The sequence below is a fragment of the Tyto alba genome, unplaced genomic scaffold, assembly GCF_018691265.1.
Source record: "Tyto alba isolate M040663 unplaced genomic scaffold, T.alba_DEE_v4.0 Super-Scaffold_16, whole genome shotgun sequence".
Lineage (NCBI taxonomy): Eukaryota > Metazoa > Chordata > Aves > Strigiformes > Tytonidae > Tyto > Tyto alba.
This window is the reverse complement of record NW_024881278.1, coordinates 7,756,225-7,780,780: the sequence shown is the minus strand read 5'-3', so window position 1 is coordinate 7,780,780 and position 24,556 is coordinate 7,756,225. Positions and strand designations below refer to the sequence as shown.

The 24,556-nt window shown below is 42.8% G+C and overlaps 1 protein-coding gene across 1 annotated transcript in view; it reads left to right on the top strand.

Annotated features, from left to right (window-relative positions):
• Positions 1 to 193: 193 nt before the first annotated feature.
• The window catches only part of SPTBN1 (spectrin beta, non-erythrocytic 1), a 132,609-nt gene continuing 108,246 nt past the window's right edge, over positions 194 to 24,556 (top strand). Inside the window, exon 1 of the mRNA XM_042789265.1 lies at positions 194 to 313. The gene's annotated coding sequence lies outside the window, so the exon portion shown is untranslated. The remainder of the gene's footprint in view (positions 314 to 24,556) is intronic.

Genomic DNA, 24,556 nt, shown 5'->3' with positions numbered 1-24,556 from the left:
GTTGGGGCCCGGCGCTGCCCCCCGGGGGCTCCGCCGCTACCGGCCACACCTGCCGGGGCCGGGCCGCGCTCCCCGCGCCGCAGGGCCGCCCGCCTCCGCAGGGAAGGGGCGCGGGGGGGCGGAGGGGCCGCGCTTCGCCCCCGCCCCGCCGCGCTGTCCCCGCCCCTCGCCCCTCGCTGCCGCCGCGGCCGGGCGGGCGGAGCGCAGCGCAGCGCGGCTCAAGCGCAGCGCCGCGGGGGCTGCGGGCGCCGCCGGTCACTCCCCGCCGCCGCCAACGCCGAGCAGGGAGAGCCGCCGCCCGGGCAGCACGGAGGTAGGGGCGGCCGGGCCGGGAGCCGGGAGCGGCTCCCCCCGCTTCCCGCGCTGCGTGGGGGTGTGTGTGTGTGTGTGTGTCGGGCCCGCCGAGGCGGCGACCGCGGGCGGCTGCCGCAGCCTCTCTCTCCCGCTCCGCCGGGCCCCGGAGCAGCGTGGGCCGGGCGCGGCCCTTCCCCCTGGCCGCCCCGGCGTGGGGCTGCGGCCCCCCCCCGGCCGGGCTGTCAGGGCGCGGAGCCGCCCCGCCCCGCCCTGCGGCGGCCCCGGCCCGGCCCGGCCTCTCCCCGGGGGCCGCGGCCGCCGCCCCTGCCCGCCCGCCCCGCCGGGGCCGCTGCTGCCGCGCAGCCGCACGCCCCGCCGCGGTGCGGAGAGCCGCGGGGCCGCTACTACTCCTATTTTATTTATTCTTTTAATGAGATGCCATTTTTTTTGTTTTTGTTGGTTTGTTTTTCTTTGGTGGCGGAGCGGCGCGGTCAGTGTGTGGGGCGGCGGCGGGGCGTCCTGTTCGCGTTAGCAGGGGCTTGGCGGCCGCTGTCAGGTCGTTCTGCGCTGCGGCGCTTTGTGCTGAGGCGGTGCTGGGCTTCGGGATAACGCCGGTCCGGAGCGGCGATCGCTTTTCGCAATCACGAGATGCGGTGCTTTGATTGCTTTCATCCGCTGCCTGTATAGATTCTTGTGCTTCTTAAGTGAATGCGCAGTTAAAAGACACAATGCGTGCACTCGATTTCGTTATCTCTTTCAGATAGCTTTTAGGCCTGATTTAACAAAAAAAAAAATATGGCAGACTTCTGGCTGGATGCTGTAAGACTGCAGCAGCTCTGAAAAAAATCCTTGTTCATGGCACTGGGGTCTGACGTTTTATTTAGATAGCCCTTTCTGATGGCTGATTCTTGTGCTCTTGGAGCAATAATGCAAAACTAGAGTGAGCAACTGAATTTGTGGTTTTGGTACCTTAATTGTGAGTAAAATTGCTTTTTTGTTTAAAGAAGGTGAGTAGTGAGCTGTATTACTAGATTGTACTTATTCAGTATTGTCCATAGGTATCTATGCTCAGTGTTCAAAATCAGGAGCAGGATTACCGTAAGAGGGAATAAAAATAAACTATCAAGATCTGGAGCATTCAGTACAGCCTTCAACCTTTATTGACAAGATAGAAATATTATGAAACCTGCCTCTTGAGCTGTCTAGTTGGTTCAGAAGAAACGCTGTTACTCACTCAGCCCTGTGAATGTATTGTGCTGAAAGACATCTTGGGGAACAATGCTCCCCAGTCTGAGGGTTATAGAGGCAGGTCATGTAGAGTAATTTATTCAGAGAGATATCAGCCATGTGAAAATGTCAAGGGAGACTGTGACTCCTCAGGCCATTGCAGGAAATCTCTGTTGGAAGGGCTTGCATATGCTCAGAAGCCTCTGGAGGGAGAGAGGAGATGAAAACGGGATGGCATAAAGGGCCAGGAGGGGTGGGTGATGGCAGCTAGATCTGATTTCTAAAGAATTATTTTATTATCCATTGCCATTCTTTTTTCTTGCTGTTTCTCGGTGAAACAGCAATGGCTGTTGTGATGCCTACATGACTTAGCAGTGGTTGTAGGGCTGTGAGGATGGACTAGCGGGCTCACTAATGTGTCACGACCAGTGCTAGATAAGCAATAAATAAAGTCGATAGGGAATATTTTGTTACTTCATGCAATAGCATAAATTTGGTATTAAAAAAAGAGGTCAGGTTATGGAACAGTAGTCCGTTTTGCGTATTTCTGTAATGCAGGCTAAGTGCAGTAAATGATATTCACTAAAGCAGGATGCAGCATGTTTGGATGAAATAGGAGCTTGCAGCAGTTATGTGGCAAAAAGCAGTACAGATGCTGTTTCATCTCTATGGTGGCATGAATCCTGCAGCTTTTCTAATTATTGCATGTTACTGAACTCTGCCTGCACACACAAGTGGAACAGAGAAGGGGCAAAATGTTCATGCTACATGTATGGAAACCGGAACGCTGCTGCGTGTCTCTGACAGCTCCTTTTAAGTAGGCATACCAGACCATTTTATGGAAGATGTTTTGTTTTTCCTTCAACATACATAAAATTTACTCGGTTAAAACCCCTTTATTGGGTGGGTCTGCAATGCTCATTTATATTACGTCACTCGACTAAGGATTTATTTTTAATGTGGGTCAGTCACAGGATTTAATATTTGTAGTTGGATTGCTTATAAAATAAGCATTGTATTACATTAGTGAGGAGTACGTGGACATATTTTGTGGAACACAGAAGAGAATGTCTATTTATGCAGATGTTTAAGGCTTAGACTGCAAAAGTTATTTAGACAGTTAATCTCTATAGGCACCTAAATTCCTTAGTCATCTGATCTGGGCACAAGTTAAAAACCAGTACAATAGTTTATCATTGCCCATTACCCATGAGTCAGCTCCTAAATCCAGTCGGGGCTGGTATCTGACCACAGGCCTCCTGCTCACCATTTCACGGTTCTAGGAAAACCTTTGTGAACTGCGGAGCTCAGGCTGCGGGAACTGGATGGCCTTCTGCCAGAGCAAGGAGCCACCAGTGACCCCTTGGATTTTTGTGACTCTCAGTGGAACGAGGGGGCTGTGAAGGGGATCAGTGGAGGCCATTTGCTGTACTATGTGATGCACACCATGCAGTGGAAACTTCAGATGAGATCGGGCCACTGCTCCCTGTTACGAACTGTGTAGAGCTGTATATGCATGCTGTGACGCACGAGCTCGCGCCATGGGCTTGCTCCTCTTCCCAACAGATGTATCTGGGGAGATTGCCAGCACGTTGGACCCTTACTTCTGCCTAAGCTCATGGCGACTTGCCCAAGTTAAACCAGTGGGAATCTGGCTTAGGGATATTAAATGTGAAAATCTAGTTGTCTTTTGCTTACTAGTGTATTTACAGCTTAGAAATCATCTTGTATTTGACTGTTACCACCAAATAACACTCGTCTGGTGAAGCAAGTGTTGGAGCTGAAACGTGTACTGTCAAATGGCACTGAGGTATAATCAGTGTTCTGCAAAGAGACTGCATTGAAGACTGCTTTTCCCCAGTGTTGGGTTTTTTTTCCACATACGGTTTTCATTTGTCAGATTTTTATTATTACTCTTAAAATGATCTGTTGTGAATTTGTTTTTCTAATGAACATGAGTACAATGTTGCAGCAGTTACAGCTGGACCTTTCAAGGCTTTGCTTTCCTTTAATGAAAAAAGGGTTACAGAGATATTATATGTAAGGAATTTTTCTTTTGCCTAGTAGGTCTCAGTTTAACAGTTTTAACAGAGAGATACAGATCAATTCTGTGTATTCAAGCATGCAGTTTTTTTTCTATTTTGTCCAGCTTTATTTCTTTTTCATCTATTGTTAATCTGAGGTGCATTTTTTTACTGTCCGTTCCTCATTAAAAAGCCCAGTTTTGCATGGAAAAATCTTTTGTATGTATTGTTAATTGATGGTTCAGTTCATAACAGATTTCATAGTTGTTGAGAAAGATGGCTAGGGAGGGCGGGGTTGTGTCTGAAGGTGTTACTTCTTCTTGCAGAACTTCTTTAAAAGGAAATAGCATGTTGGCTTGATTTATTCAGCAACCCCTCACATCAAGAGGGCAGCAAGAACTGAACAAAAGAGCCACTCAGCATGAAAATCTTGTGCCAACAGATGCTCACACACACCTGTTAGATGCTACGAATAGACTAGCTGGTCATAGCAGTCATGCCGTTGGAACAGGAGAGGTGTGCCATTAATACTCTGTGCATGGATCTAAAAATATACTGCTATGAAACTGTTCATAGGTAAATGTTCCAAATTAAGTAGCTTTTCTGTGTACTGGGGCTCCAAACATAGGCTGTTCTCCTTTTGAAAGAAGTGGCCAGATCTTGAAGTTACACCTGCTGAGCAATTTGCCTGTGATCTGTGAAACACATTCAGGAATGATGTTCTTGGATTTAGTCTCCTGTTTTTGTTCACATATCCACAGCTGTACACAAAAGGAAACCATTTCTCCTTCTCTGGTTAAGTCATACTGTTCAGAGTTAGTATAACTGTAATAAGGTAAAACTTCTGCAAGTAATGGAAGAAGCTGTGGAGTTGCTGTTGAAAGACTTGCAAAGAAGTAGCAAAGATGGGTGGTTTTGTTTTTTATTATTTTAAAGAAAGGAATAAGGATTGACTGGCAGCTCAGTTTTATTGGAATGCCCACTGGGTTTGGTTTTGTTAATCATGACTCCACACAGTTGCAGGAATATGGAATGACCCCTGAAATGGCCTTCAGTCAGGGGTGGGCAGTTGGTAGTCCTCTGTGTAAAGGGGTCCTGTAAAGATGTGTAGTTGTATACATTGTTAAAAAGATTTAGTTTAGCCGGTGGAAGATGCAATCAGAGATGAAGATATGCAGACCTAAAGCAAGCAAACCCAGCTTTTATATACTGCTTCATTGCCCACATGATTGAATGGCACATGGGTTACTGTATTTGAAGTAGCCAACTTAATGAATAAAGCATTTCTGCTTCATCTGTTCAGTATCGCTATAGAAAGTGGGTAAATGGTTGTTGTGATCCTTTCTGGTCTTAGTCCATAGAGACTACAGACCTCTAGGTCAGTCTGCTTTTTTTTTTTTCCTTTTTTTTTTAAAAAAAAGTTTGCCTTTGGGTTTCTTAAAACACAGTGTCACATTAAGATAATGACTGTGCTAAAATATAATGATTCAGGGCTTCAGTTGAGTGCCTGTAGTGGTCAGGAAGGATCACCCCCCGCACCAAATTTTATGGAGTTCTATATTCTATTTCTATTTTCTACTTGTTTAAAGGTGTTAGTGGCAGGGGGCTGGCTGGGCAGAGGCAGTGAGCTGGGAGGGAGGTGCTCTGATGTGACGCAGAGGCTCCTCTCGAAAGCCTGGCCCTGATGTTTTAAGGTTATACTGATTGCCAAATTTGATACCAGGCAGAAATTTCTCCCAAGCTAGACCAACAGGCATCTTTGGGAGGTCTTCAGTCTTTACTGTGGGGTTCAGCTCCCAGTAGTGTTACAGTCCCAAGTGCATGGTCAAGGTCTTCTACAAGGCGTTGTGGGGATTTCTTACCATCAAGCAGTAATCTGGATCTGCATTTTTTGGTTTTGTAAGTTAATTGTAATTTGATCCTGAATAATCCTATTGTTCTATTGATTGATTTATTATAGGATGGCATGGAGTAACTGCTTTTGATTCTTTCTTTTACATGATAAAAAGGAGCCTTGAGTTTGTAAGGGCAAGAAAGCTGTCAATATATATCGTTTCTTATGGCACAGTGAGTGCTGGCTGATGGGGCGGGTCTACAGCCTGGTTTACAATGGGGTTGATTTGTGGTTACTGCAGTCTGTAACGCAGAGGAGAAAATATGGTTTCGTGCAGTATGACCAAATGCTGATTTTTTTCTACTCATGAAATCAGTTTTGCTTAGTGCCTAGACACCACACGTACAGCTAATTATAGCAAGTAGCTCCTCTGTTTTTTTGGGCTTAGAAGGGAAAAGGTGCTGCCTGCTGTATCTAAATTAAATTAACTTAATGTAGATAAATTTATTTTAACACCCCCAGGTTTTAGTTTGGTCATCTGAGTTTGAAAGTGTTGGCTTTTGTCTGTAGCTAAACTAATGATGAGATTTTCTTCCCAAGGGCTTTCACTGACTTTTCTCTTAGTAAACAAATATTTAATTGAAGTGTTTAAGGATGATCTATAGCCAGTCTCTGCAGATGGAGAGCTTTGCACTGGTGGGTATCTTGTGGCTCTGGTATGCTAGTGCCATATACATTTATAGCAACACTGGAATGCAACATGAAGCTAATCATTCTAGTCTGTGCTTGGAGAAAGCAGTTTTTGCCTCTCACTAGCAAATTACTGGCCTCTGTGCTTTTGGAAAGGTACTTTGGGCCTAAACCTGACTTATGGAAGTCAGTGGGCATTTTTGGTATAGGAGGATCATCTAGTAGAGCACCCTTTATTAGACCCTGTATCACGCGGGGGTCTAGGAAGGAAGTCAGGACAGCTAGTGATCTTGTTTCCAGCTCTGCCACTTATAGTGTGTGAAACACGAAAACAAGGGAATTGAGCAATATACACTGCTTTTAGGTACTTGAACTTTTGAAAAGTATGGTATCTGCATCTCTTGAAATTTGCACGGTCTTTTAGTCAGCCTGACTCAGAGATGATGAGTTGGGGAAAAAAATGGGCTTTAAACTACCATGCTGCAGTTCACCTTAAGTTAACAGGTATTCCTGGTCATGTAGGGTCTGTATGTGGTAAAGATAGCCTAGTTAGTTTAACATTTGCTTTATTTTTGTAACTTAAAATATTGTGACCTTTTTCTGCACAGCATACTATGAATAAATCTCTACAGTTTCATGATAGTCAAAGGTGAATGGTTTAATTACTAATGCTTTATTTTTAATCTTTTTTTAGAGTAATGTATTCTTACTGTAATTTTAAATGCTTTTAGAAGGACAGATGCAAAGCCTGAAAAAAATCTGCTTGACTTTGGTGGAGCTACACTGGTTTACACCAGTTAAAATTCTGTCTTGCAGTCTTTAAGTTTTGATAAAACAAACACTGGAGCCTGTTGTATTTTATTCTCTTTGTGGTTTTGGCATCAGAGAAGCTTTTCCTGATTGTTTTTCTCATTTGAAGACTGATTGTACTGAGTGACCTCTTGCTACGAAAGGGTGGGTCAGTTTATGTGGGAAAGTCTTAGTCAATGTGTCTGGGAGATAAGTGGGACTGCATCCCAACAAGCGTTGTGCATTAAATACTGGAATGTGCTGGGGATCTGCCAGGAGATTGGAAGCAGGACTATGCGACAAGCGCAAATGCAGTCACACTCTCCCTAAAATAGTACTCTGGATAACAGGAGATCTGGAAAGTTATCACTTACCTCATTTTAGCACAGATTCTTTCCTAAAAATGGATTATTGCCTGAGAGTTCATGGGGAAATTTTTTTTTTTTTGGTAATATATTCTGTTTGCATCTTAAGAAGATCTAGGTCCCTCTCAAGTCTCTAGTTAAAGTCAGGAGAGGATTGCAGGTAAGAATGAAAAAGCTGTATTTAAACCATAAGTGAAACATAAACCCTGCAGTCCCAGTTTGGGGAAAGCTGTTTGTGTAATCTTTACTGTTATCTGAATGAGAAATGAGATGGATTTTTATCTTAGTGTAGGTTAGGAGTAGAGTCTTCATCTTGAACTGTCTGGAAGTATCAAGGCAGAGATAAATCAGTTCAGTGGCCTCAGACATGCCTGGACTGGTTGTTGGTGATGGGATTTTGGCACAAGACACTGGATGCAAGCAATCAGCTCTTGGATATTAAAATGAACAGCGGTTTACCACTGCAGACCGTATATGGTTTTGTTTAAGAGTAAAAATAAGCAAATTTGCTTTTCGGCCCTGTGTCAAATTTGTCAACAGAAGAATCTGCTTGTGCAGCTTCAGTCGTTGGCATAAGCCGTTTAAACTTAAAACCTGTGATGCCTAAATTAGTTTCTTATGGAAAGAGGATGAGTTACCTTCTAAATGGGATAGTGTGAGGACAGTGTGGGGGCTGGAGTCGTTGAGGGTTTGGAGCAAGGTTGCAATGCACTGAGACAGCAGGTGGTTGTGTTTAGCCCTTGTGTGAGTCTGCTGTAGGAAAGTATGGATTGAAATAACTGTTCCCTGGATGCACGTTTGCATTGCTGCAGGGACCTGGACAAGGAACTCAGTTAAAGGAAAAATAAAAGTGGAAATGTTATGGAATAATGAAATTCGGAACAAAAGGTCTCGACTACTGTAAGTCATGACCTTTTAGTGCATGCCGATTTCAGGACAAGTGATGAACTGTACTTTTAAAAAGGCAAAAAAATTACTTCACTTGTGGAAAAATACCCATCAGCTTCTGGTCTGCACTACAAGCCTGGGATCACTTTAGCTCTTGAGGACCGCAGGATGCAACTCTCCCAAGGTGCCTGTACCAGAACTGACATCTCTGGCCCCAGGTATTGGGCCCACATGGCCTGTGCTTGCAGAAGGGCAGTTCTGTGTCCCCTGTGCCGCTGCCCCTGAGCTTCCCTGTGGGGAGGAGATTTTCTTAGCCTTCCTTAGCCTGTTGTGCAGCTCCTGCAAGGCTGCTTTATGTTACACTGGTTTACAATACAGCGGGAAAGGAAGGCTGTTGCACTGACTCAGGGTTAAGTGGAGCACACTGGTTATGCTCCAGCAGTTGTTTTAGGAGAGGGCACCAGATACACCCTCTCGGCACCTTGGGGGGATTCCCTCGCCCCAGGTGGCCCATGAAGCCAGCTTTGCAGCTTTCCAGTGCTGGAGCATGTGAAGTAGCTTTACTGCTGGTGAGGATCTGGCTCCAAGGAGTGATGCTTTTATAAAGTTCAGGTAAAAGGTAAATAGAGGTAAAGTAAAAAAAATGCAATCCAATTGAGTTTCACTGAGCTTTGTCTTTTTCAGTCTTGCACACCTTCAGATTATCTCTACCTATTAGGAGGCATGAAAATTTCCAGAAATTGTACAGTTTACGTAAGAGATGTGAATAATGGCTAATAATACACTAAACTGCCCCGAGGAGCTGAAAGATGGGAGAAGTATGTTATTTTTAGAGATCTATTCCCATTGTATGCTAGACAAACAAGAATAAGATGACTTGGAGTTAAACATATACCACAAATAATTAAAGATATTTTCTCCAGACAGTATTGAAGTAACCGTAGGGGTAGTAATGATCTATACTACCTGCCAGATTAATAATGAAACTCAGTTGCATTTTTTATTTTGTTTAATAAGAAAAGAGGGAGCTTCTTTGCTTATTCTCATTGCAATATTATGATTCTTCTTTCCCTGAGATGCTCAAGAATGAAGGATCTGAATCTCCAGTTGTGCCAAGTTACGTAGCTACATCCCAGCATGTGAAGCTGTGCTGATTTACATCATCACAGTCTGTGGCTCAAGGTTTTCTATCATTGTCATATAAAAATACACAGAAGAACATATCTGAGATAACTTTATATTGCTCAGTTACATTTCTGAACCACGTTAAAAACACAAGGGTTGTAAAAAATGTGAAAAGATGCCAGAATGTTGGTAAATAACTGTAGGAGTCAAGGATGATGATACCCTCTTTGTGGGCAGGTGTGAGTGGTAGGGAGCACATAGCGCTTACCCAATCTGAGTTTTTAGTTTTAGTAATCCTAATCGGTGGTAAATCCTGAGTGAGATTGTGCTGTTGGAGTGTGTGTAACAAAGATCACCATTTAGATATGCTGTAAGGGCATAGCAGGATCTAGAGATGCTTGTTTAGATATTTATTGCTGGTAGGCTGAGGTAAACCAGAAGTTTGATTGCTTTAACTAGGATCTTCTAAACAAGTAGAAAAGGAACACTGTGAAGACCTAATAATCTGTTTGCTGAAGCAGAGCTGACAGGTGAGGACCACATGGACATACCAGTGATAGGTGGAGCACTGAGTTGGCGGAGGGCATGCCAACCATTTTAGAGATGTTTCTACAGCTGTTGCTGACTAGCAGAAAATAATGTGAATCATTTGGGGTTGCAGCCGCTCAGCTTGCTGTGAGAGTTCAAAGAGCCACAAAGTTCCTCAGATTCCTGTCATGGGGTGGTGAACCTGCATGTCACCTTAAGGGCAAGTTGCAGAGCAATGCGTCCACATTATTCCAGGGTGCCTTTAACGGTAGTACAGCTGTTTTCATTTTTAACTTCTGGTTGTCATAAGCTGTGGTAGGATGCCAAGGAGCCATGGAAGATATTTGGGGCTGAAATTAATTTTCACCAAATTTGATTATATTAGTGCCTGTAGCAGTCTTACTGTTAGAAGTTTTATATGTATTTTAATATAAATTCATCTCCTTTCTGACACTTAGTAGCTTGGCCATAATATCACTTGATGCTCTAAAGAGAGATAGAAGGGCATGCAAATATATAAAACAAGGATGAAAATAACTTTGTATGTATTTTTAATGTTCTATTTTGTGGATTGATTAAAATGTTGCAATTTCAAAAGCCTAAAATGCTTGATGGTAATGACTATTGAGCAATGGTCACTATGCAGGCAGCAGGACTTCTTTATCAGAGGGGAATTTCCAAATTGCATTCCAAGTATGTTATTAAAGGATTAAAGAGATGGGCACTTCACCTTGGGCTAGCTGTCCTGAAACTATACTTACGCTTATAATACATATAAATATTATGCAAATATTACTGTAATAACAAACCATATTTTGAATTTGCTTTGGATCTCACAGTGGTTCACGCACTGGTTAGAAGTATTTGCAGTATCAATTGGATAGGTCTTGAGGGAGTTTATGTTGGTATTAGATTGTAGTTCTTGTTATGTTTCTCTCTGAACTTTGTGTCCGTGGGCCTGGTGTGGCAAAGAAGCTCAGGACCCGGCAAGCAAGGTGGGGAATGCCATCCCAGTGTGAACTTACTCTTTGTTGGGTAGAATTAGGGTCTTGGACCTCTTGACCATGCAAAAGGTAGACCCGCACATTTAACTTCACAGTGTGTTTTATTTGCGCTTTGTGGTACTAGACTGAGATCCCAACCTTTCTAATTTTGGGTGAGCTGCTTTTTCAAGCAATGGGATGTTTGTGTCAAGGTGCCAGCAGTGGCACTGCAGTGGGCTGAGGCTGGGATGTTTGCAACAACCCAGCTACCCTTTCACTTTTTTCTTTTTTTTTTTTTTTATTGGGGGGATGGGGGGAAATGGAGCATGGTCCCAATGAGTGTTACTAAAGATTTTGACTGAATTGTTCTTGCAAATGGCAGACTCATTTGTTTTGTTCCAGTGTTCTAAATGATAATCTTGTTTTCCCAGACCAAAAGGTACTTAAGTTAACTGTATAGAGAAAACCATTTAACTTTGGTAAAATATACCACTTAATTTCTTTTTCTTTGAATTTACCTCAGTGGATAGTAGCAGACTGGAATGTTTTGTACATAGTTTCCTTCCTTGATTATGTTAAAATTAAAGAAAAATTCCTATTTTTTTTTTTGTCATCAGGAGCAATAAGTTCTTGTTCCTTTTAAAAATATATCCATTCTGGTTTTGAGTTCCATTAACTACTGCCTGGAAAATGCAGGTATTGATCTTCAGAGTGCTAGAACTCTTTTGTGCAGTCAGCCTGAAGGGCATTGTTCACCCTTGGGCAGTGCCAAGTAGAAGATTGGTGGGTGCTGGAACTGCAGTGACCTGGTTTTAGCACTTCCAGATCTGCTGGTTTTCAGACATAAGTGCCAGGAAAAAATTGCAGTATTCACTTTAGTTCTCCAGACAGAATACAATTTTTAAGTCAAGGCTTTAGAGTATATCTGAAATCAGAGGCTAGATGGCTACTGCTTTTTGCTTCTAAATGCTAACATTTTTTTTTGTGCTGATACATGGTTCTTGAATATTGCATCTTAGGAATTTGTTCCCCGGAATCACTTAGAAAACCCTTTGATGCTACTCTGAGAAGTTCATGAGCTGTCTTAGAGACATGATGTGACTTGCCAAAGAGAGTACCCTGTTCTCTGGGGGGGTGGTTTCTGAACCAGGGAGTTACGGTGACTTTGGGAGGCTCCAGTGCTTTTGAGCAGGGTCACGGTTGTTTTTTCAGGTATTTGGAGCCACACAAATGTGGAGTCACGGCCGAAGAAAGTGTCTGAACCTCTGCTTGCCAGGATTCTGTTCAAGAGAACTACTGTTAATTTTTAGGTCTGAAAAATGCTCTGCTGTTGGTGCTGCTTTCAAAAGGTGTCATCTTAGAGATTAAAGCCTAATTGCCTAGTGCCCAAACTCGTTGCAGCATATGTTCTCCTTAATAATAATACTGTGAAGTAACTGTGTTAATGGCCCGTTCCTGTTTCTTTGGCGCTGACATTGTATCAGTAGAATGACCAAGTACCTCTTGCCTGGGGCTTGAGTTTCTCATACAAGGACTGACAAGCCAGTTTCCAGAAAAAGTGACCTGTTTGGGGAAATGATGCAGTCTTTGTATTTAGATGACTGGCACTTGGCACGTTTTGATGTTGATTTACTGCTAGTGGACCCAGGTCTCTCTGACAATGAAGAATTATCCTTGGTCTGTCGGTTCTGAGTTATTTCACTCTGGCCTGAACAAGGGTTCCTGATGTTGGCTGTCTGATAGCCATGCAAGCTAGCCTCATGGGAATGTCCAGGAAGTAGAATAGGATTGATTTGAATGGTCAATAGCATAGCTAGGATTAGCATTGTGTTTGACAGTATATGGTTTAAAAGTTGTATTTTCTGGGGGGAAACCCAACCAACCAAAACTTTCTGGGCTCCTTCCCGAGTTACTGGTTTCAGAATGAAGGCTACAGGCTATCTGTAGTGTCAACAAAAAGCGGGAGGAGGCTTTGTAATTTGAGTATCATAGCAAAATGAAACCAAACAAAAACCAGAAATGCAGCTGAGGGAATTTTTATACAAGCCTATAGTTAATTTTAGCTGTGGAGTTTGGGTTGGGCTTGTTGTTGTTTTTGTTTTGTTTTCTTGTTTTGCTCTTTAAAAATTATTTTTAATTTCAAGAACTGTTGAGGGATGAGGAAGAAAGGAGCTATTGTCCCAGTTAGTCACACTGCAGTGTATGCCTACCTCCTAGCCCTGTTTTTAGCTGTAGCCTGAGGTAACACCTGGTTGGTTTTAGCAGCTGGATGTGTTGAGAAGCTGTTGTAATTACTAATTTTATGCCTTTGCTGCATGGTGGTTTCTGTTGGAGACTACGATAAATCTCCCCAGCTCTGTTTCCGTGTGGAATCCAAAATGGCATGGAAAGTGCAGGCCTTGTGCACAAAATTGACTGTGCCACAGTCTCTCCTTTGATTGCCTCTCTCTGTATTACAGTGCCATGATTGTAAGTAATCCATAAAGTCATTGCATTGCTTAAAATAGGCCATTCCTTTTCTAATTGCTATTACAATTCCGATATTCAAATATTAAGCCTTCTCTACAGCATTTGAAATAGAGAAGTTCTTTCACTAGTTTTACCAGAGAAGTTAAATATTCAGTGTGTCAAAGGTTCGCTCTCAAGGCTGGAGCTGTGTAGGAGTTGAGCTGAGGCTTCTTCACCCCTGTTTCTTCAACTCTAATCTGTTGTTATTGTTGAACAAAGAGTCCAAGTGGGTGGGAGAAAGATAGAAAGAAGCAGGAAATGGATCAAAAGAAAGTGAAGAGTATCTGAAATCAAATGGAGGAAATAATGAACCAGAAGGAATGCAGAAGTAAAAATAGCAATTTAAAATAGAAAAATGCCTTCACAGAATTCCATCAGGACAAGACTGATCCTGGCTTTGATGCACATGACTGCATAACAGTGACTTGGGCAGCAGGCAGCACCCTGCTCTCTTGGCAGGCACTGTAACAAAGACCTGCCTCCTCTCTGGAGGCTGTGGGTTCAACCCTGTGTGTTTATGGCAGGAGGATTGAAAATTGCAGCAAGCCACTAATTGCCTTTTGGGAGGCCACTTACAAGGGTGGGTGCAATCGGAATGATTGAGCTTGGTGGGAAGATCAAGGGCTTGGCAAGTTCAAATGTGTGCACTTAATGCTGCTATCCTCAGCCTACATGCTGTAAGAATGCACAAATGAAAGGCAGGTGTTTATTTTTTTTGTCCCTTTGTTGTACATTAATGTAAAATTTAGTAATAAAATACCATTTCAGCCAAATAATTTCCTTAAACTGGCCATCATCAAAAGATGTATTGGAAAAGAGAATTTCCTCTGGGGTGAAATAAAGGACAAACAAACAGAAATGACCATTGTATATTTAATGGAGAAAAAAAATGTGCTTGTCATGTGGCTTGAATGTCATCTTAATGATGTTATGAGGCAAGGAAGGAAGCCAAACAATGCACACCTTTTATCATGGAAATGAAGTCCAGAAAGGCTTTCAACAAACAATGTTTAGCCAAAATAAGGGGTTGAATTGTCATCTGCCATTGATGAAAACCTAATTTCTCCATATAATCCTGTTGGTCCAGGTGAGTGATGGGAGTACTGTTCTTCTAATTGCCTTTGAAGTTCAAAGTGAAAAGCGATCCTTTTTTCTGTTCTGTTCTCTAGCTCGGCTTCTGTGGGTAAGGAGGAGACCAGCAGTATTATTTCCTTTATCAACTTAACTTGGGTTGAACCATTTGCATTTTGCAGGAAGCTGCTCTGATGGTCAGCCATTACAAGCTGCAAACCTCTTGGAAAAGAAGACTGGAACAGGATATTTCCCTGCAGTCCCCAACTGAGGGATGGCTGGCTGAAGCACTGGGCTATGCATTTCCCAGCTGTGTTTCACGAAGGGCTTTGTCAGCATGCCAGGCATTACTGACCTTCTCTGGAACAGGGGAACTGAGGCAGAGAGGGGCCAGCTTGTTGCAGCAAGGCTGGGTGACAGGCCTCAGGGTGTCAGGGCTTGTCCCAGCCCTGTGCCCGGCTCCCCAGTGAGTGCAGAGCCCCGCTGCCCTGCCGTCTCATGCTCCTGGGGCACTGAGGTGGGTGCTCTCTGGCTGGAGATGGCTCGCCCTCAGGCGGGGTAGATCCTCTCAAGGCAAAGATGGAATGATTTTGGTCCCTGACAATTAATCTGTGGCATAGTAAGCTTGTCCTGGATTTACCCCGGGAGAAATGCCGTTTTGGGTTGGGTGACATGTGCTGTCAGACTGACCGCTGTCAGTAAGTGAAGAGGCACAGTAAATCTCCCTGTCGTCAGTCTGTCTGGCTGCATCGCAGGGGAAGCTCAGTATGTGAGCGGTGCTAACACTCTCCCTCCATGCCCCAGCAGCTGGCTTTGGAGTTCCCACCTTTAGGAGGTGCTCCAAGAAAGGGAAGGTGTCCCTCTGTTCTCCCACCTATCCCAACACCAAGCTGTACTTCTGCAGTCACATGCTCATGTTCACCAAACTTGCTCTCTAACCAAAATAAAGCCCAAAACATGTAAACCCAAAAAGGCATGATGAAGCTGAATTTCAGTCACAGGTGAAACACCAGGAAAAAACCATGCTCTTAAGAGGGGAGGGTTGGCTGGTCACACACCCAGCCCACACAATTTGGTCCTGGTTCACGGTGGCCTTGGGTTGTTGTTCAGGCTTGCTAAGTTAGCCAGTGATTTTTCTCTTGACCACATCACTTGTTGATACAAGTGGAGCTGGTATTATTTAAGTATGTCTATTTGCATTAGATTTGTATTGGATCCCTTAGATCTAATACTTGTGCCTGCATTCATGCTAAAGGTAGTTTTCTTGGCTTGAATATATACAGAAATTAATTTGTTATTAGTTACCCTTCCTTTAGTAATCAAGGCAGAATTTAGCAGATTATCTTTGGAATGTAAAGCTAATGTATGTGCAGCGTGTGTCAATGGTTTGTGTGTAGTATGTTGTGCAAAGAACTGACCTGCAGACCGTTGGTGTCTCCTCACAAAGTCTTTACTTGAGTCCTAGTAACCACTTTAAATGCAAAGATATTGTCGAACTTCTAATGCCATGTTAGTGTTGACTTGGGCAAGCAGTTAAGTGCATTATTTTAATTCAGTAACATACTGAAGAGATTAAATTCTGGGCACTGGCATTGTTATCTGGGCAAAACACACTCATGTAACCTGTAACCACAGGGCTGGCCTCCCAAATAAGTTAATTTTTATTCCTGTCTGTTATGTTTTAGTTATCATGGAAGAAGAAGATGGCTGAATAGTGTCAGCTCTGGATAGCACATGTTTTCAGGTTGTGCATTTCTGTGAATATGTGTGAAGGCACTTCCCTGTTCTGTCAGTGGTAGATCCTAATGCCTTCTGTCAGGTACCAACTTCACCATTCTCTGTTTGACATCCCCAGCACCTTTTGTCTAATTCAGTTTTATTCAGTTATACTTTTATTTCTAAATGTTTGAAAAAGCATGTAGTGGCACATGGTCTCTACAAGCAAGTACTGGTCCTCAGGAACCTGCCAGTAATTGCCCAAGTTGTTGCAGCGGTGTCTTGAATTTTTTTAAATGACTTCTGGTGTATACAAAAGTAAAAGTGCCTGAAATAGCTTAAGGGACCTTGGCCTCAGTGCTCATTTTTCACTGACAAACACTAATTATTTAGCAACATGAATCAGATCTCGGGAGGCTTATTTTAGGATCAGTTCTTAATTCTTCTTTCCTGAGCAATGATTCGATCATAGTGAGAGAAGCAGTCTCAGTAAACGATTGGGCAAGCACGTGTGCTCTGCTACCAGAGGATGCATAAATCTTAGACTTGCTCTGCAAAGACTTATGAACAGGTCCATTACCTGTCTTGGAAAAACTGCATTTGGAACCAAGCCTCTCCCGGGGCTCCTACACAGTGTGCACTTCAGTCCTGTTTGGCCGTGTCCTGGCTTCTAAGCTATTTTTCTGTCACCCCATTTTCTTCTTACTGCAATCTATGTAATTGCCTTGAAATGCTCTTGTGAAGGTCATATTGCCAGGGCATTTTGCCATTCTGAAACAGCCTCAGTTGTTCTCTAAAATTACAAGTATTGGTAAAATACCAGCTTACTTGGTGCAGCCTGAACACTAAGGCATGCTGATACTTGCCGGACTAAGAAATGTACTTCAAGGGTAGGAGCAATGGCCTTTACACTAAATAACTTAATTTTTATGACTGCAACAAATCTGACTTTTTCAAGTAGCTAAAAATCAAGACCAACTTTGTAAAGGTGAGCAAAATTGAAAATTGTGTGAATAAGAGTGCCAGTACTTTTCCTGGAGGGGAAAAGAAGTTATTTAGACTTATTGCTGGCTGATCTCAGCAGAGTTAAATTGCAGATCCCTTGTCCTCAATGTGCTCATAAACCAGCTTTGATTAAATTAATAGCAGAATCAAGTGGGAGGAAGGAGAGGGAGCTGTACTAGTCTTCATGAAAGAAAACCTGCCTGAGGAGCAGGCGATGCCAAACGCTAATTCCTACAGAGCCTCTAAAATGTCCCAAGTTTTTGCTGATTCAGAACATCTTTTCTCCTAATCTTTGCATGGGTGCCTGAAGGCAAATCTGTCTGTGTCTTCATTTGTCAATCAGAGTAAAGAAATGAAGGTTATGGTAGGAAATGGAGTTCCCAGTACCCAGACGAGGTAGCCACCCCTCTGTGCTGGGGAGCAGAATGGTACAGGGCAGCAGCCAGCCCCTGTGCTTGCTCCTCATTTGGGGTGCTGGCTCCCTTGTGCAGCTGGGGCTGGTGTGAGCTCAGGTGTGGTCAGGTGCTGTGGGTGATCTCTGGGAAAAGCCCTAAGTCGGGGAGGGGGGGAAAAGCCCTAGCACCATTCATGGGGCTGAAGAATTCCTACATAGCCTTGTGACCACCTGATAGTGTTATGGCTCCTCTTCTGCCAGGGATGTTTTGTGGCCTGGCTTCCAAGTGTGTCTGCTTTCCCACTTGACTCACAGAGAATGAAAAATACTGATGGGTGTAACTTTCTTATTGGTTAAAATCTTTGTGGGTATTACCTGGACTTGCAGAGAAGGTAACAACCCCCTTCTGTCTGCTCTGACCCTGCGAGCCTTCAGAAAGCCTTGACAGGATGAGGGGTCCTGAAAACCCCATGCTAGAGACACAGCTGCTGTAAATGGTACTGTTGAGGTTAATGAAAGGAGAGAGATGACAGTTTTGCCTTAGGCTTGGAACATCAGAGACACAGTTGATTTTGATGCGAGTTGTTGATGTCTAACACCTGTAAAAATTAAATTTCTAGCATTACGCTGCAGATAAGGAAGTTATTGTGGTTCTGAATCCTGGTGCTGTCTGTTTTGTCTCAAATGAGATGTATTGAGAATTAAAGATTATTAGTTTGGAGGGGTGGCAAAAGCGTTATTTTCGATACTTTCTGCTAGTTCTGTTGCTAAAGGGATGATGGTGAGTTAAAAATTAGCTTGATCAGGTGAAATGGTTAATTAATTTGTTGTTTCTGCTCTTGTGCTCTTGGTGCAGTAGCAGTGCAGTTACCACTGCCTCTCTCCAGGTGCTGTTCTGTGTACTCTTGCCTGTTCAGAGCGTGTGTCCGTGTTGAAGGGGCACTTGGTATTCAGCAGTTATGCCTTCTGTTAACAAGAACAAACCGGACACAGAGCTTTTTGAGCACTCAATGGAAAAAGTCAGTAGAGAAAGGTTTTACACTAACAGAGAGGTAAAATGAAAATGTGAGTGTCCATTTCCACAAGTCCACGGTCTGTTACCTTGTTTACTTATTTACTCCTCTAAACAATTGACTGTCATTTTGGACAATTGATGATGACTGTTCTTTTTTATCTAATAAGGTCTTTGCGGTTGGGTTACTCCTGACTGACATCTGTATGTAAGAGTTTACACCCTCCCCTTATGCTAGTTGGAGTGGGAGATGTTATCATTGTTTCCTCCTTCGGCACTGGGAGGAGACTGTGAGTAAGGAGTCATTTTTGTCTGGTGAAGTGACAGTCCTGGTATCTGGTTGGGTACGTCTCGGAGGTAAGATGATAGCTGGCAACGGTTGGTTTGTAGAGAATGTCTGAGGCTTGCTGTAATTTCCTGCTCTCCAGATTCCCCTCCCGCTCTGTAACCCACACCCATACGCTGCTTTGTTCTGGTTTTGGGCAGTTTGGAGAAATGCCTTGCTTTGCTTCATCTAGTGCTATCGTTTGACACTACAGCTCCCTTAATACAACAAATCCATCCAGGTATGAGTATGTTTAAGGCCACAGGATTGCACCGATGCTGAATGTGACTTGTGATGTTTACAGTAGGTGCCAGAAATGCTTATTCTAAGGTATAATAAGCTTCAAGGGAAAAGGCCTGTTTTAAATCAGTGTCTGTGTTCAGTGTTTCTGTTACCGCCATATGTATGGGCTCCCAGTGTTAACTTGGGATTGGATAGTCCCCAGAAATGTGATAGTGATTTTGAGCTTCACCCCCTCCTGTATTCCCTGCAATAACATCTTTTAATCTTGTGCTGCACCAGGGTCCCGAGGGAATCTGATAGCAGCCACTGGTGAAGTGAGCGGGTGAATACAGAGGGCTCTTGTGCTGAGTGCCTTCGTTCTGAAGCTGGAGGCTTTCAGCAGCCTTCAGGAATTGAAGGTTTTATTTTAAATGAGCATTTCTGTTCATCTTTCGGTTAATTTCCCTGTTCTTGCATAAATTCACAGGTTGCAAAAAGATTCTAGAACAGTATAGCACTAGTATTTCTGCTGCTTATATCCATTTTCTGGTGAAGTGTGTCATGATAGGCTCTGAAAAATGTGCAGCAGAATTAAGTTACAAAACAATCCTTATTTCTTTTGAACAGAACATATGATAATTTTGAATGGTACGAAGTTTTAATAGGCATTAAACCTTTGTAAAATATCCAGCATAACTCCTCTGTGTTTGCAATTAATAGGTGATTCAGCCATCTCAAAGTCAAGCAATCACAAATCCCCTTTATACTATACTGTACCATCTGTCTAATCTATCTTTGTCAAATATGACTTGTTTGGGTCTGTCCTCCTAAAACCTGTTCTGGATAGATTAAATTAAAATTTTTGGTCAATGAGTACTTGAGTTACAAACATCAAAAGAAAAATAATAAACGTGGTTTTCATGCTCGTTTTATGAAGTGTTTGGTAAACAAGAATGTGGTAGTCAGCGCAAATACTTTTTGTCATGGTTGGTCAGAGTGTTTTTACAGCTACAGCACCTTTTCAGCAGTTACTGAGTACAGTATCTGAATGAAGGGATTTGTACTTCAGGCGCTTGCAGGGTAGCAAGCACCAAAATGGATAGTGTAGTTCATCTATTGCCTAGAGCTTGTTTTCTGTTGATCCACTGCTACCCTGGAAAAGCTCTGTTCTGTTTGCCTGGAACTTGCATTAGTTTTGTGGAATGTCAGAAATGAAGATCTGAAAGATCTTACTCTTTCATTTCTATTTAATTTTGTCAGTCTGTGTGAGCTGTAAGCTCTCCCTTCTAAATGTTGGAGGAGTGCAAGTAATAGTAGTGTAGCAAGACAAAAATGAACCCTGAATTTTGCAGGTAAGCTTTTCTCTTGACATCTTTCCAAACCCAAACTGATGCACTGACACGTGTCCTTGTGGATTACAAAGGATGTTAATGTGACTGTTGCTCTACTGGCAGCTCCAGTTTGAGGGAAGGAAGCTCCAGTTTGTGCAATGCTGTCTCTCGGTGCTGTGGGCATTAACATGTGGTTGCATAAATACCACACTGTGGCATTGTCTGATGATTTGTGTTCTACCTCCATCTTCTGCACATAGATGTGAGTGGCTTTTAGGCAGAGAACCGTGACATTTTCAGGATTCAGAAATCCTGTGCCTGGCAAGGAGAGGTCCAGATGTCCCCGTGCTGGCAGGCTGCTCCTGCTGCTGCGGTGGGCCGCAGCCCCTGCCCTGGAGCCGTGCAGGGGCAGCCCATGAGAGGGATGCTCAGGGTGGGAGCATAACTCGTGCATCTACGTGACTCCCAGGTTGTGTTGTCAAACTATTGGCTTTGCACCCCGGCTCTGCCGCTCCTGCGCCATGTCTGCATTGTCTACAAGTGTCTGCACACCCAGCCTCTGTTTTGGTGTGTGCCAGCTTACTCCTACGGCCTGGGAATTTGAGTTTTCTCTCTAGGGCTGTTATTAAAGGCAGCATAGATACAGCCTGTGTTCATCATTACCCTCCCAAGAGAACCAGATTGCAGAGTTTTTCCTGAGATGCCTGTTCGGAAAAAGAAGCCAGGGACAATCTAAAAATTCTGCATTTTCACTTAGTCCAATTACTGCACTCTACCTCTCACCACCTTTCTCTAGCTTTTAAGAAATATTGTGTGTGTTTTTTTTTTTTTTTTTAGCCTTTGCTTACGTGCGCTTTGTGCAGAGAGATTCCTGCTCTCAAGACAGCTGAGCCTGATGTGCAGTGCCATGCTGAAGGGAAAGCAAACTCTAGTCGTTCAGGAATTAAAATGGCTGAATCATTGTGCGGTGAGGCAGTGTTAAGATGGAGTCAACCAAGCAGATCATTCTAGAAATAAGAGGGGGCAATTTTGCTGTCACTGTTGAAATGATGATGCTTCTTTCTGTGTGTTGTGTTGACATTGATGCCATTACTAATAGAAACATTTTATACAAAATTCCACTGTCAGTGCTTCATTCTGTCAAGGCCGTAATACCAAGTGTTGCACAAGTAGAAACTAGGAGCAGGATCATCAGGAAAAGAAAGAGCTCAGCAATGATCATAGGTCTGTTTTAACCTCTTGTTGTCGTCACAGCACATGGGTTTTCATGGAGAGTATAATAATTGAAAAGCTAGCATAGTGTAATCCTGAGGTTTATATTAAAGCCTCTTACTGGTGCATCATGCATTTCAAAATACTCCCATTAATATATTCACTTTGAGAAATGTACTGATCCAGACGTTTCCTGGTTTTACTAGTCCAAATAAGGATACTTTAATTACTGTTGGCCTGATTTGAATAAGGTCTTGACTGATTTTATTTAAAATACTGATTGCAGTGCATTGGATTGGATGTGTTTTTGCTTTATTCCTGTAACAGCTACCATCCTCGCTCAAATTTGTGAGTTTAGATCTCAGTTTTTCTGTGATGCCTGGAGAAAGGGAGCTTTAACATACGCCCATTTTGGGATCTCGGAGTGTGTCCTGTTCACTCCTGTGTATCAGGGGTTTACGTGACGTGCTGGTAATGAGAGGGGCTCTTTGTTTTGTTTGGGATTGCAGCATACTGAGCACGCTGTACCTCATGTGAGTTCCAGTTGGCCCTGTTGCTGCATCACCCTGTATTTCTGTTTACTGTGTGTAGAAGGCTTGGTTGTGCCAGGGAAGGATAAATTGCACTGCTTTTTAATATGGTTTAAAATTCAAAATCAGTAACAAAATGTCTCAGACTTGATGCGGATTACATTTTCAGGCCAGCCATGCAAAAGTCATTCTGTATTTGAGAATTTCTCTGGGAGCTGATGGTGCTCCTGAGCATCTGGTGCCGTGTCTGTCTGCCTGTCTTATGCCTGTTCCCAGCCTTCCTGTCACAAAGGGGCGCAGGATCCACCTGGTCTTTTCAGTTAAAACACTCCTTGTATGTCTGTGTGCAGTTTCTCACTTTTACTGTTGGTAGAGGATTCTTGCGTGCTGCATCGTGGGTGGAGGACCGCTGAGAAAATTGTAGTCTGGGCTCCAGGAGATGTTTGGGAATGTTACAAGCAGCAATGCCAGCACAACTTAAAAGGTCTCTGGGAGCCTACAGTAGTGTTGCACTTTCACTAATGAACTGTTACACTGCATTGTTGGTAATGAGGAGAGTCGCGTGCAAGGTACAACGGTAATGTGAAAGCACCGCTGATTGGGTAGCAGGGAGGGTAAGATCATTTGATCACAAATAATTGTTCCATTTTTAAAAATGGCAAATGACAGTGAAAGTCATTTGAGACAAGTGATGGGGTGGATCTGTACAATATGTTAAAATCTGTTCCTAGTAGGAGTAATAGACCTAGTCCCACTGCCTTTAAAACTGTAAAAGCAATGGCAATTTGTAAATCCTTCAAAAAAGAACTTTTTTTTTTCTTTCTCCTTACCTGTGCTCTTATTTGACAATGCTTTTAGAGCTTTAGGATTTTATTTTTGCCTTGAAAGTGAAACAATGCTCAGGATTTCCCTCGGGAAACAAAGCTTTTTAGATCCTGAAAAGACTGCAGAGAGCATTCTCCTCTGGAGGTTTTTCTTCACCCAAGATGGCTGTCTAGAGTGATGTGTAGGAGAAAGAAAAAGCAAGATGATCTGGAGAGCTGCCAAGCTTTTAGAAGGACTTTGTAGTAAACAGTCATTAGGTGGAAAATGATCAGGATTAGCACTTTCTAAATTGCTTCAGGGCTGTTATGTTTTGGTTTTGTTTCTCCCTTTTTTTTTTTTTTTTTTCTGTAAATCTGCAGGTGTAAATCTTAAATATGTGAGAATCTTAGCTTTTACTTTAAAAATATAAATCAGGTTTTACCATTTGTCTGCAAGCGTTCTTTCATGTCGGTATCACCCTGTCATAGTTAAAAGACCCAGAGAAAAATGAAAGAAATGAGTCATTGTTATTTTCTAAACAATTCCAGAGCCTGATTCTTGATATTTTTTTTTTTTGATTTTTATTTTTTTTTCTTTTTTAACTATGTGAGAAAAAATACTTCAGTGTTACAGGAAAAAATTGAATTTCCAATGACAAATTCTGTACTCGGATGTCTTGTGTGACAAAGTGAGTTACTACCTGGGTTATCTCAGGTAGGTATGACCATTTTAAACATGGAAGTGATAGCTCAGCTCGAGTACAGTGAGCTGTACTCAAGAAGTGTTTGCGTTCTACTCATTGGACTTTTATTTCTGCCTTGTAACTAGCCAGATTCTGCATCTCCCTCCTAGTATCTTTTGGATATAACCCTCCATGAGGGTTAACATTTAGTATCCATGTTGATACCTTTTTGTTTCTCACCATTAATTCAAGAAAATGTTATGATGATGGCCTTGTTCTGAGTAGGCCCTAGGCTGTTGCCCTAAGCAACAAGAAATAGTCTAGGATTCTTCCTTCTTCAGTTGATCATGTCTATCTCAAGGTGGTCAAAGAATAGTAATTGGTTTATTGTGGCTGAGAACTCTGGGTGGCCCACAAACTGGCTGTACATTATTCTTCTTATTTTTAAAACTCTTATTGTAGATACATGAAATAAGATAATATTGATATAAGGACCAATCTGTTCAATATCTAAGGTCAATGGCACTTGAAGGGTATCTCTTTCAGTTTCTTTCTTCCTATATGGGACTCAATTCATGTATTTCCATAACCCAAGGCAATTGAAGGTGCTGCGTTCTTATGAAATTCAGGGAAGAAGTGGAGGTTTTCCATCGGAAGCCCTGAATGCAGGGAATGTGAATCCAGAAACTGGAGCTATAGTGCATCTGACTACTACTTGCCTTAAAGACTGTGCTGCAGTATTTTTTCATCATTGGAGGCAGTTGGTCAGATTCAAACTTGATGATAAAACCAAATTAAAAACCAACCAGATAAATACCCCCCCTTGAAAGGAACAAAATCAAACTGGCTGAGGATTTCAGGCCATCAGTCTATCTGTTGGAAACAGCAAAAGGCAGCTCAAAAACTATTCAAGGACTGAAGTCAGTGTGTATTGGAAATGTTTCCTCACTTAATTCACAAAGAAAGTGGAGAGAATAGGTAGTAATTTTCTGAAGCA